General features: G+C 43.9%; 1 protein-coding gene across 2 annotated transcripts in view; it reads right to left on the bottom strand.

Annotated features, from left to right (window-relative positions):
* Nucleotides 1–6,749: 6,749 nt before the first annotated feature.
* The window catches only part of LOC133537262 (ras-related protein Rap-2b-like), a 12,165-nt gene continuing 9,459 nt past the window's right edge, over nt 6,750–9,455 (bottom strand). For both annotated transcript variants that reach the window (XR_009802640.1, XM_061878239.1), the window contains one exon: nt 6,750–7,605. The gene's annotated coding sequence lies outside the window, so the exon portion shown is untranslated. The remainder of the gene's footprint in view (nt 7,606–9,455) is intronic.

Below are 9,455 nucleotides of genomic sequence, written 5' to 3'. Positions count from 1 at the left end.
CATTATAATGCAAAAGTTAGAAGTACTGTATTTTTCGGACTATAAGGTGCACTTGAAAATCCTTTCCTGTTCTCAAAACTCTACAGTGCGCCTTATAACCCGGGGCGCCTAATGCACGGCATCATTCTGGTTGTGCATACTGACCTCGAAGCTATTTCATTTGGTATATGGTGTAATGATAAGTGTGACCAGTAGATGGCAGTCACACATAAGACACGTGTAAACTGCAGATGGCGCCAGTAAACACCACCGACATATTATATGTTCCATTGAGAATATAGAACATTACACGCGGGGATCAAAAATCTGTCAAAATGTTTTTAGTAAGACTTTGGTCAGCTAAGAAGCCACACCACTTGATGGACTGTCGGCACATTAAACATACAAATATTATACGGTGTGTGTATAAGGTAAGACATATTATCTGCCGTTTTATTTCACAATATTATGCAAAAGCAACTTTTCTTACCTTTTGGTACCTGCTGATCTGTATTTCCTGCGTCCGCCTTTGTAGCATACTTGCCAACCTTGAGACCTCCGATTTCGGAAAGTGGGGGGCGTGGTTGGGGGTGTGGTCAGAAGGGGAGGAGTATATTTACAGCTAGAATTCACCAAGTCAAGTATTTCATATATATACATATATATATACACACATATATATATATATATATAATATATGTATATACACATAATATATATATATATATATATATATATATATATATATATATATATATATATATATATATATATATATATATATATGTATGTATATATATATATGAAATACTTGACTTTCAGTGAATTCTAGTTGTATATATATATTTTGTTTATACGTATATATATATATATATATATAGATATATATAAAAGAAATACTTGAATTTCAGTGTTCATTTATTTACACATATACACACACATAACACTCATCTACTCATTGTTGAGTTAAGGGTTGAATTGTCCATCCTTGTTCTATTCTGTCACTATTTTTCTAACCATATACATGTACAGTAGATGGCAGTATCGTCCCGTTTAAGAGTGTCACAACATTGCTGTTTACGGCAGAGAAACTGCTTTATGGTAGACGAAAAGGTGACTGCTGTTGTTGTGTGTTGTTACCGCGCTGTGAGGACGTTAATGAAACTGCCTAACAATAAACCCACATGAGAAAGATCAAGCCCTCGATCCTTCTACAGTTATAACGTCATTGGGCAGACACGCTGTTTATATTGTGGGAAAGCGGACGTGAAAACAGGCTGTCCTCACTGAAATTCAGGCGGAGTTGGAGGGGGCGTGGGCTCCAACTCCGCCTGAATTTCGGGAGAAAATACGTCCCGGGAGGTTTTCGGGAGTCTCCCGGCGGAAAATGGGGGGGGTTGTCAAGAGCGCTTTGTAGTCTGTGGACACGCCACAGTGGATAAGCTTCTTCTTTTTCTCGATCTTCTTATTATGTGACATTCATCCTCCACTGTTGCCATTCCCAATATAAAGTGGTGTCAAGTTGTTACTTACATCTGCCAGTAGACACAAGTCTGCCGGTGGTGTGCACACACACTAAGTAAACCTGTCTTGCAGTCCAGAGTCATTGCAGCTGTTTTTGGCTTAATTGTCCGTGTTGAGTTGGGCAATAAAGGGAGGCTGATACAGTTGGAGAGATGCCAGGGGCTTCTTCGTGGAGGAGAGGGAAAGAAGCCAGCAGCCTCTGAAATAGAAGAGAGGAGCAGCAGCCTGTAATTCAGCATGGAGTCTATATGGTCATTAAGTTGCATAAGGGGGAAGAAAAAAAGTGCAAGAAAATGCAGAGCACCCACTCGCATTGGCACATGCTTCCATGCAGCAGAAAAAGAAGCATCCACGTTTCAGATTTACAGTTAGGAAATCAACATGCAGTCAATAAAAGAGCCTCCAAATCACAGAAGTGATGTACAAACTACAAAAGCAGGGAAGTTGTCACCTTGTGTAAATGCTAAATAAAAAGAGAAGGCAGTCAACTTATATTAAATTGAATAGACTGCAAAGACAAAATATTTAATCTTCACACTGACAAACTTTGGTGTTTTTTGCAAATAATCATAAACTTAGAATGTAATGGCAGCAACACTTTGCAAAAAAGTTGCACAGGGACATTTTTACCAGTGTGTTACATCGCCATCAGTGTGTGTGTGTGAATAGGTGAATGTGGAATTGGTGTCAAAGCGCTTTGAGGTCCTTATAGAAGCATAACCCATTCCTTTTAACAACAATTTTTGAAGCTTTTCAGGCGGAATTATTTCCCATTCTTGCTTGATGTACAGCTTAAGTTGTTCAACAGTCTCCTGCCTCATATTTTAGCCTTCACACATTTTCAATGTCTGGACTACAGGCAGACCAGTCTAGTACCCGCACTCTTTTACTATGAAGCCACGCTGTTGTAACACCTTGTTTGGCATTGTCTTGCTGGAATAAGCAGGGGCGTCCATGATAACAACATATGTTGCTCCAAAAGCTGTATGTACCTTTTAGATGTGTAAGTTACGCCCATCCTTGTTTGTGAATGAGTGAGCATTTCATGGAAGCTGCTTTTATAGCCAATCATGGCACCCACCTGTTCCCAATTAGCCTGTTCACCTGTGGGATGTTCCAAATAAGTCTTTGATGAGCATTCCTCAACTTTCTCACTCTTTTTTACCACTTGTGCCAGCTTTTTTGAAACATGTTCCATGCATCAAGTTCCAAATGAGCTAATATTTGCAAAAAATAACTAAGTTTGTCAGTGTGAAGATGAAATATCTTGTCTTTGCAGTCTATTCAATTGAATATAAGTTGAAAAGGATTTGTTGTATTCTCTTTTTATTTAACATTTACACAAGGTGACAACTTCACTGCTTCTGTACTTTGTATATTCCCTGCAGCAGCATCTGAACTCCCACAGGTCACAAACTATGGCAACCACACCACATGACCACCTCCTGTGACCGCCAACCATGTGGACTTGAAAAGTAACGGCCCACATTTGATTATTGATTAGCAAAGCAGATAGACTGAAAGGAGAAAGATTAAAACCAGTCATGATTAGAGTGGAACAGGAAGCGAAGTGCTTACCGCGTCTGGCTCTGAGGGAGAGAGGGATGAAAAGAAAGAGGAACTGGACCAGCCACCTCCTTCCTCCCCAAAGGGCAAATTCTTCAGCTATCACATGTTTACGCGGCAGCGAGAGGTTGAGGCGGTCAGAAGATGGAGTGGAGCAGGGAGGGCGGGTAAAAGTCACACTATCGCTCTCATAAAAGCGCTGATATACGCGCTTATCAAGCCACGGTTCAAATGCATCAGAGGGAGGCAGAGTTCAACTCCAGCTGCCGAGACAAAGTCCCTGAGGCTGAGGAGGAAACACAAGGTTGGCTTTGCAGCACACATGCAGGACAAGTCAAAACAACACTTTTTTCAGCTTCTGATTTGTATTGGTTGTGTACTCACCTGCTACATCAGCCTCGGCGTTGACATGGTGCCAGCAAGCCCAGGACCTCATCTCATGGTGCCAGCAAGCCCAGGACCTCATCTCATGGTGCCAGCAAGCCCAGGACCTCATCTCATGGTGCCAGCAAGCCCAGGACCTCATCTCATGGTGCCAGCAAGCCCAGGACCTCATCTCATGGTGCCAGCAAGCCCAGGACCTCATCACATGGTGCCAGCAAGCCCAGGACCTCATCTCATGGTGCCAGCAAGCCCAGGACCTCATCTCATGGTGCCAGCAAGCCCAGGACCTCATCTCATGGTGCCAGCAAGCCCAGGACCTCATCTCATGGTGCCAGCAAGCCCAGGACCTCATCTCATGGTGCCAGCAAGCCCAGGACCTCATCTCATGGTGCCAGCAAGCCCAGGACCTCATCTCATGGTGCCAGCAAGCCCAGGACCTCATCACATGGTGCCAGCAAGCCCAGGACCTCATCTCATGGTGCTAGCAAGCCCAGGACCTCATCTCATGGTGCCAGCAAGCCCAGGACCTCATCTCATGGTGCCAGCAAGCCCAGGACCTCATCTCATGGTGCCAGCAAGCCCAGGACCTCATCTCATGGTGCCAGCAAGCCCAGGACCTCATCTCATGTTGCCAGCAAGCCCAGGACCTCATCTCATGGTGCCAGCAAGCCCAGGACCTCATCTCATGGTGCCAGCAAGCCCAGGACCTCATCTCATGGTGCCAGCAAGCCCAGGACCTCATCTCATGGTGCCAGCAAGCCCAGGACCTCATCACATGGTGCCAGCAAGCCCAGGACCTCATCTCATGGTGCCACCAAGCCCAGGACCTCATCTCATGGTGCCAGCAAGCCCAGGACCTCATCACATGGTGCCAGCAAGCCCAGGACCTCATCTCATGGTGCCAGCAAGCCCAGGACCTCATCACATGGTGCCAGCAAGCCCAGGACCTCATCTCATGGTGCCAGCAAGCCCAGGACCTCATCTCATGGTGCCAGCAAGCCCAGGACCTCATCTCATGGTGCCAGCAAGCCCAGGACCTCATCTCTGGAGTCTCAAAGGGAGGTCACCGCTGTCTTCTGAGACACAACTCATGCACAAACCCAAACACAAACACACAAACACTGTACAGGACACACCTTCTCATTCTATGTGTTGTTTACACTGTAGATTGTCACATCAAAACTATGACACCTGTCAAGTGAAAACCCTTTCTTGAAGCTCATGGAGAGAATGCCAAGAGTGTGCAAAGCAGTCATCAGAGCAAAGGGTGGCTATTTGGAAGAAACTAGAATATAAAACATGTTTTCAGTTTTTCACCTTTTTTTGTTAAGTTCATTCCTTGTTTTCATGTGACAATCTTCAATGTAAATACCGTATTTTTCCGACTATAAGTCACAGTTTTTTTCATAGTTTGGCCGGGGGTGCGACTTATACTCAGGAGCGACTTATGTGTGGAATTATTAACACATTACCGTAAAATATCAAATAATATTATTTAGATCCTTCACGTAAGAGACTAGACGTATACGATTTCATGGGATTTATGGATTAGGAGTGAGAGATAGTTTGGTAAAGGTATAGCATGTTCTATATGTTATAGTTATTTGAATGACTCTTACCATAATGTTAGGTTAACATAGCAGTTGCTTATTTATGCCTCATATAACCTACACTTATTCAGCCTGTTCGTCACTATTCTTTATTTATTTTAAATTGCCTTTCAAATGTCTATTCTTGCTGTTGGCTTTTATCAAATACATTTTCCCCCAAAATACGACTTATATGTTTATTTCTTTCTTTATTATGCATTTTTGGCAGGTGCGACTTATACTCTGTAAAATACGGTAGTCATGAAAATAAAGACTGAATGATAAGGTGTGTCCAACATTTTGGCCTGTACTGTACACATACTGTACATATCCCAATGTACAGCAGCCAGCAGATGGAGAAAGGTGATACCGACAGGTAACAGATATTAAAGCATCATCATGTGGGAGCCAGTCCACCTTTCATTAAAACTACATTAAAGTTAAACATCTCTAACTTCAAGGTCTTCCAGGCCAAGAACCCCTACTTACAGTATATATCTTGTATAAATAGCATTTGAAATTCCACCGGTCTTAAAACTCGCAGACCCATATTTTGTGGCTGTCTTTTTTATGTCATAGTTTGGTGTAATTGCACCCGGCACACCCTGGGTGTCTGATAATTAAATATATCATGGCGCCTGGTGTATGCCACTAGAAGAACACAACAGTATAGACACAACAAACACACAAACAGCACACCTACCTGTAGGCAAGGTGAAGTGTCTCTGGGGAACTCAACAAGTATAACATTATTATATCCATCCATCCATTTTCTACCGCTTATTCCCTTTCGGGGTCGCGGGGGGCGCTGGCGCCTATCTCAGCTACAATCGGGCAGAAGGCAGGGTACACCCTGGACAAGTCGCCACCTCATTATATTTCATTTTACATTCATGATGACTTAGTTCATTATAGTTACTAGTAGATCCATCCATCCATTTCCTACCGCTTATTCCCTTTTGGAGGTGCGGGGGGCGCTGGCGCCTATCTCAGCTACAATCGGGCGGAAGGCGGCATACACCCTGGACAAGTCGCCACCTCATCGCAGGGCCAACACAGATAGACAGACAACATTCACACTCACATTCACACACTAGGGCCAATTTAGTGTTGCCAATCAACCTATCCCCAGGTGCATGTCTTTGGAGGTGGGAGGGGCCTATCCCCAGGTGCATGTCTTTGGAAGTGGGAGGGGCCTATCCCCAGCTGCATGTCTTTGGAGGTGGGAGGGGCCTATCCCCAGGTGCATGTCTTTGGAGGTGGGAGGGGCCTATTCCCAGGTGCATGCCTTTGGAAGTGGGAGGGGCCTATTCCCAGGTGCATGTCTTTGGAGGTGGGAGGGGCCTATCCCCAGGTGCATGTCTTTGGAGGTGGGAGGAAGCCAAAGTAGAACCCAGGCAGTCGCGGAGAGAACATGCAAACTCCACACAGAAAGATCCCGAGCCTGGGATTGAAACCAGGACTACTCAGGATCTTGGTATTATGAAGCAGACGCACTAACCCCCCCACCACCGTGCTGCCCGGATTTGTTTTTTAGTTCGGGGAAATATCCTGATTTATTTGTGTTACAAGTGTTTTGAAGTCCTAAAATTAGTTCACTTCATTTTATACCTGTATAAATTGTAGGGTTTATGATGGCGCCAGCTAGGCCCTAGAACTGATTTATTGAATTTTAGAGGTCATAAAAAAAGAAGACACAGCCTGATGTCATGTTTCTTTAAAAAAGTCATCTGTATTAAACGTTGTTGTTTTTTTCAAACAGACCACCCACAGTTAAAAGGCTGGCCTAAAATTCAACATACAATCAAGATTAGATTTGTCAACATCATCATCATCATCATCATCATCAGGTGTCCTACAAAAGGTATGATTGATTGAGGAGGTCTGGAAGCGTCACTATTATTGTTCCAGTACCTGTGCGTTTCAAGACTTGTAGGTTTGGCTGAAGCAGGAAACAAGGCCAATCCCGGGGGAAAAGACAAAAGACCCAGAAGGTAGAAGAGACGAGAAGCACCATTCCGTGAACAGAAGCCCTGCAGTCTTTAGAACCAGGGTCGGCCCTGAAGCGGCTATCTAGAGAGGAGTGGGTTGGCCACGCTGAGGTTTTTGTTTTTCGAGGCTTGGCACTAAATGGGAGCAGCTGAAGTGTGTTGGGTGAGGGTGGGGGGAAGGCACTGGACGTGAGGCGGTCGCCACGTCGAGTCAGCTGGAGTCTCCTCCCACACCCCAGGAGATTGTCAGGTTAGTCCTCCACCAAAAAAAGAAGCATGAAGTTGTACCCATCCAGGAGTGACTGTGCAGTTCTTTAACAAAATATACTTTCAGAGCATCTTTAAATGTTCTCTATATTGTTTCCACGTCTGGAAGTCGTGGGTGGGAGGCGGTCGCTCCAACTTGGGATCAGACCTCAATTGTGGACACTGACCACGCAGGAAAGATTCTCCGAGCCAGCAGAATTCCTCAAGAGCGGACTCATCCCCTCTGCCTCAGTTATTCAACCCTCCTCCTCCTCCTCCTCGGCGCCATTCCTCTTCTTCGTCCTCCAAGGCCCGGCCCAGACACACTGCCACAAACAAGGAGGGGTCACACATTTACCAGGGACTACCAGGAGGTGTTCACAGGTCCTATTTAAGAGAAGTGCAACACTTGTGTTCACTAAGCCAAGCGCTAACTTTCCTAAAGATAATAGAATGCGAGGAACAACTTGTCTCTCCAGTTCTGCAAATGAGTCAGGACACTTCCTCAATCCAGTCACATGAAACCAGAACAAACAAAGGCTGACTCAAGTCTGGAAGGACATCAACAGAGCTCCAGTCAGCATGAAACACGGCTGACAAGTCCCACATAAATATGTCATCTGTGGAAAAATGACCCTGAGGATGCGTGAGCTTATTGTTTATTAATCAATTATGGCTTTAGTCATTAAGACATTCCTAGAAAAGTGTTTCACTTTTACCTCACACTGATGGATAAGAGTGTGACATTAGCATATGAAGTTCAGCATATTACAGTATTTCTGGTCCTAAGAAACTGACTTATTTGTCTCACTGGAGGCCAAGATTGCTGACTAACGAGTGACTCTGCACTGTGCAGGGACAACTGCCGCTAGCTCAAATGCTGCGGCGGCGCATTGAGAACCCATTTTATTTTTCGTGTGCCGTCAAAATTGCGTGACACAACCCGAATGTGTCATCAACATGCATTATGAAGATATAACCATAGTAATGAGAGCTCTGTTGGCGACCACATAGATTGTATTTCCCCCCAACAGGCCGTCACGCTGATACATCCAACTAGCATGAAGTATTTCCATATTATTTTCGTAAAATGCACATCGTATCGTATAAACGCGTGTAGTTTGTCATCCAACCTAATAGTGCTCGCATGTGTCCTTTAACATTTGGTAGCAATAATAAACATGTTACGCAAGAGTGTATTAGCATACTGACAAAAAGATACTTTCAAAAAATGCAGCATTTATTTTTAGTATGATGAGATTATTTTGACATATTTGATTAATTATATTAAATATCCAAGTCATCAATTAAACAATTGTTTAGGTTTAAGTTGACATAAAATATGAGGCCAGCCAATGTAATTTTCCCATTGTGGGATAAATAAAAGTCTATCCTATCGCGCAAAATTTTGTGGAAAATCCGTCCGAAAGCCATTGACCGTTGCAGGTAAACAGGTTTGCAAAAAATTTAAATGGGTGCCTTGATAACCGACAACTTTTGACTTTTTACCCTCACAGCGAGTCCTCCTCTCCCGAGTGTCTGTGTGAAATGTCACTTTAATGACTCACTTCACAATCACCTCTGTGCTAAAGTTACCTACGCACATTTCTACTTGGAATTGTGCAAAGGACTGTGCTTTTATAAGCCTGTATAGTTTTGTAGCTTTGCACAATAAAAGCTTTTGGCCCTACAGAGACTTTTAGTCCAATTGTTCCATACAGTTCTTTAGATAAAAGCCCTTGGTTTTGGCACTAGGAGATCATAGATTCACACTAAAGTTTCTCGGTTATGTCCGGCCAGATTTGCCAAATGATTCCCCAAGTACTGAACCCCTAAAGCTGCTTCAAGCCTGAGACACGGTCACTCTTAAGAGTGGAGAACTCTGCCACAGCCCAACATTAAACGTTTGGAGCGACCGCACCAAATTGTGCATCTGTCTGGACTACCATATTTTCTGGACCATAGGGCACACTGGATTATAAGGCACACTGCTGATGAGCGGCTCTTTTTTCATTCAAAAGGTGCACGGGATTATAAGGTGCACTAAAGGATTCATTTAAGATTTTTTTTTCTGAATGTGAAAGACTTCCTTGTGGTCTACATAACATGTAATGCTGGTTCTTTGTTCAAAATGTTGCACGGATGATGTTTTACACATCTTCAACTCACTTTCTGA

Source organism: Nerophis ophidion, linkage group LG18 (genome assembly GCF_033978795.1).
Source record: "Nerophis ophidion isolate RoL-2023_Sa linkage group LG18, RoL_Noph_v1.0, whole genome shotgun sequence".
Taxonomy (NCBI): Eukaryota; Metazoa; Chordata; class Actinopteri; order Syngnathiformes; family Syngnathidae; genus Nerophis; species Nerophis ophidion.
Note: the sequence above shows the minus strand (reverse complement) of the source record. Positions and strands in the feature narration are given on the sequence as shown.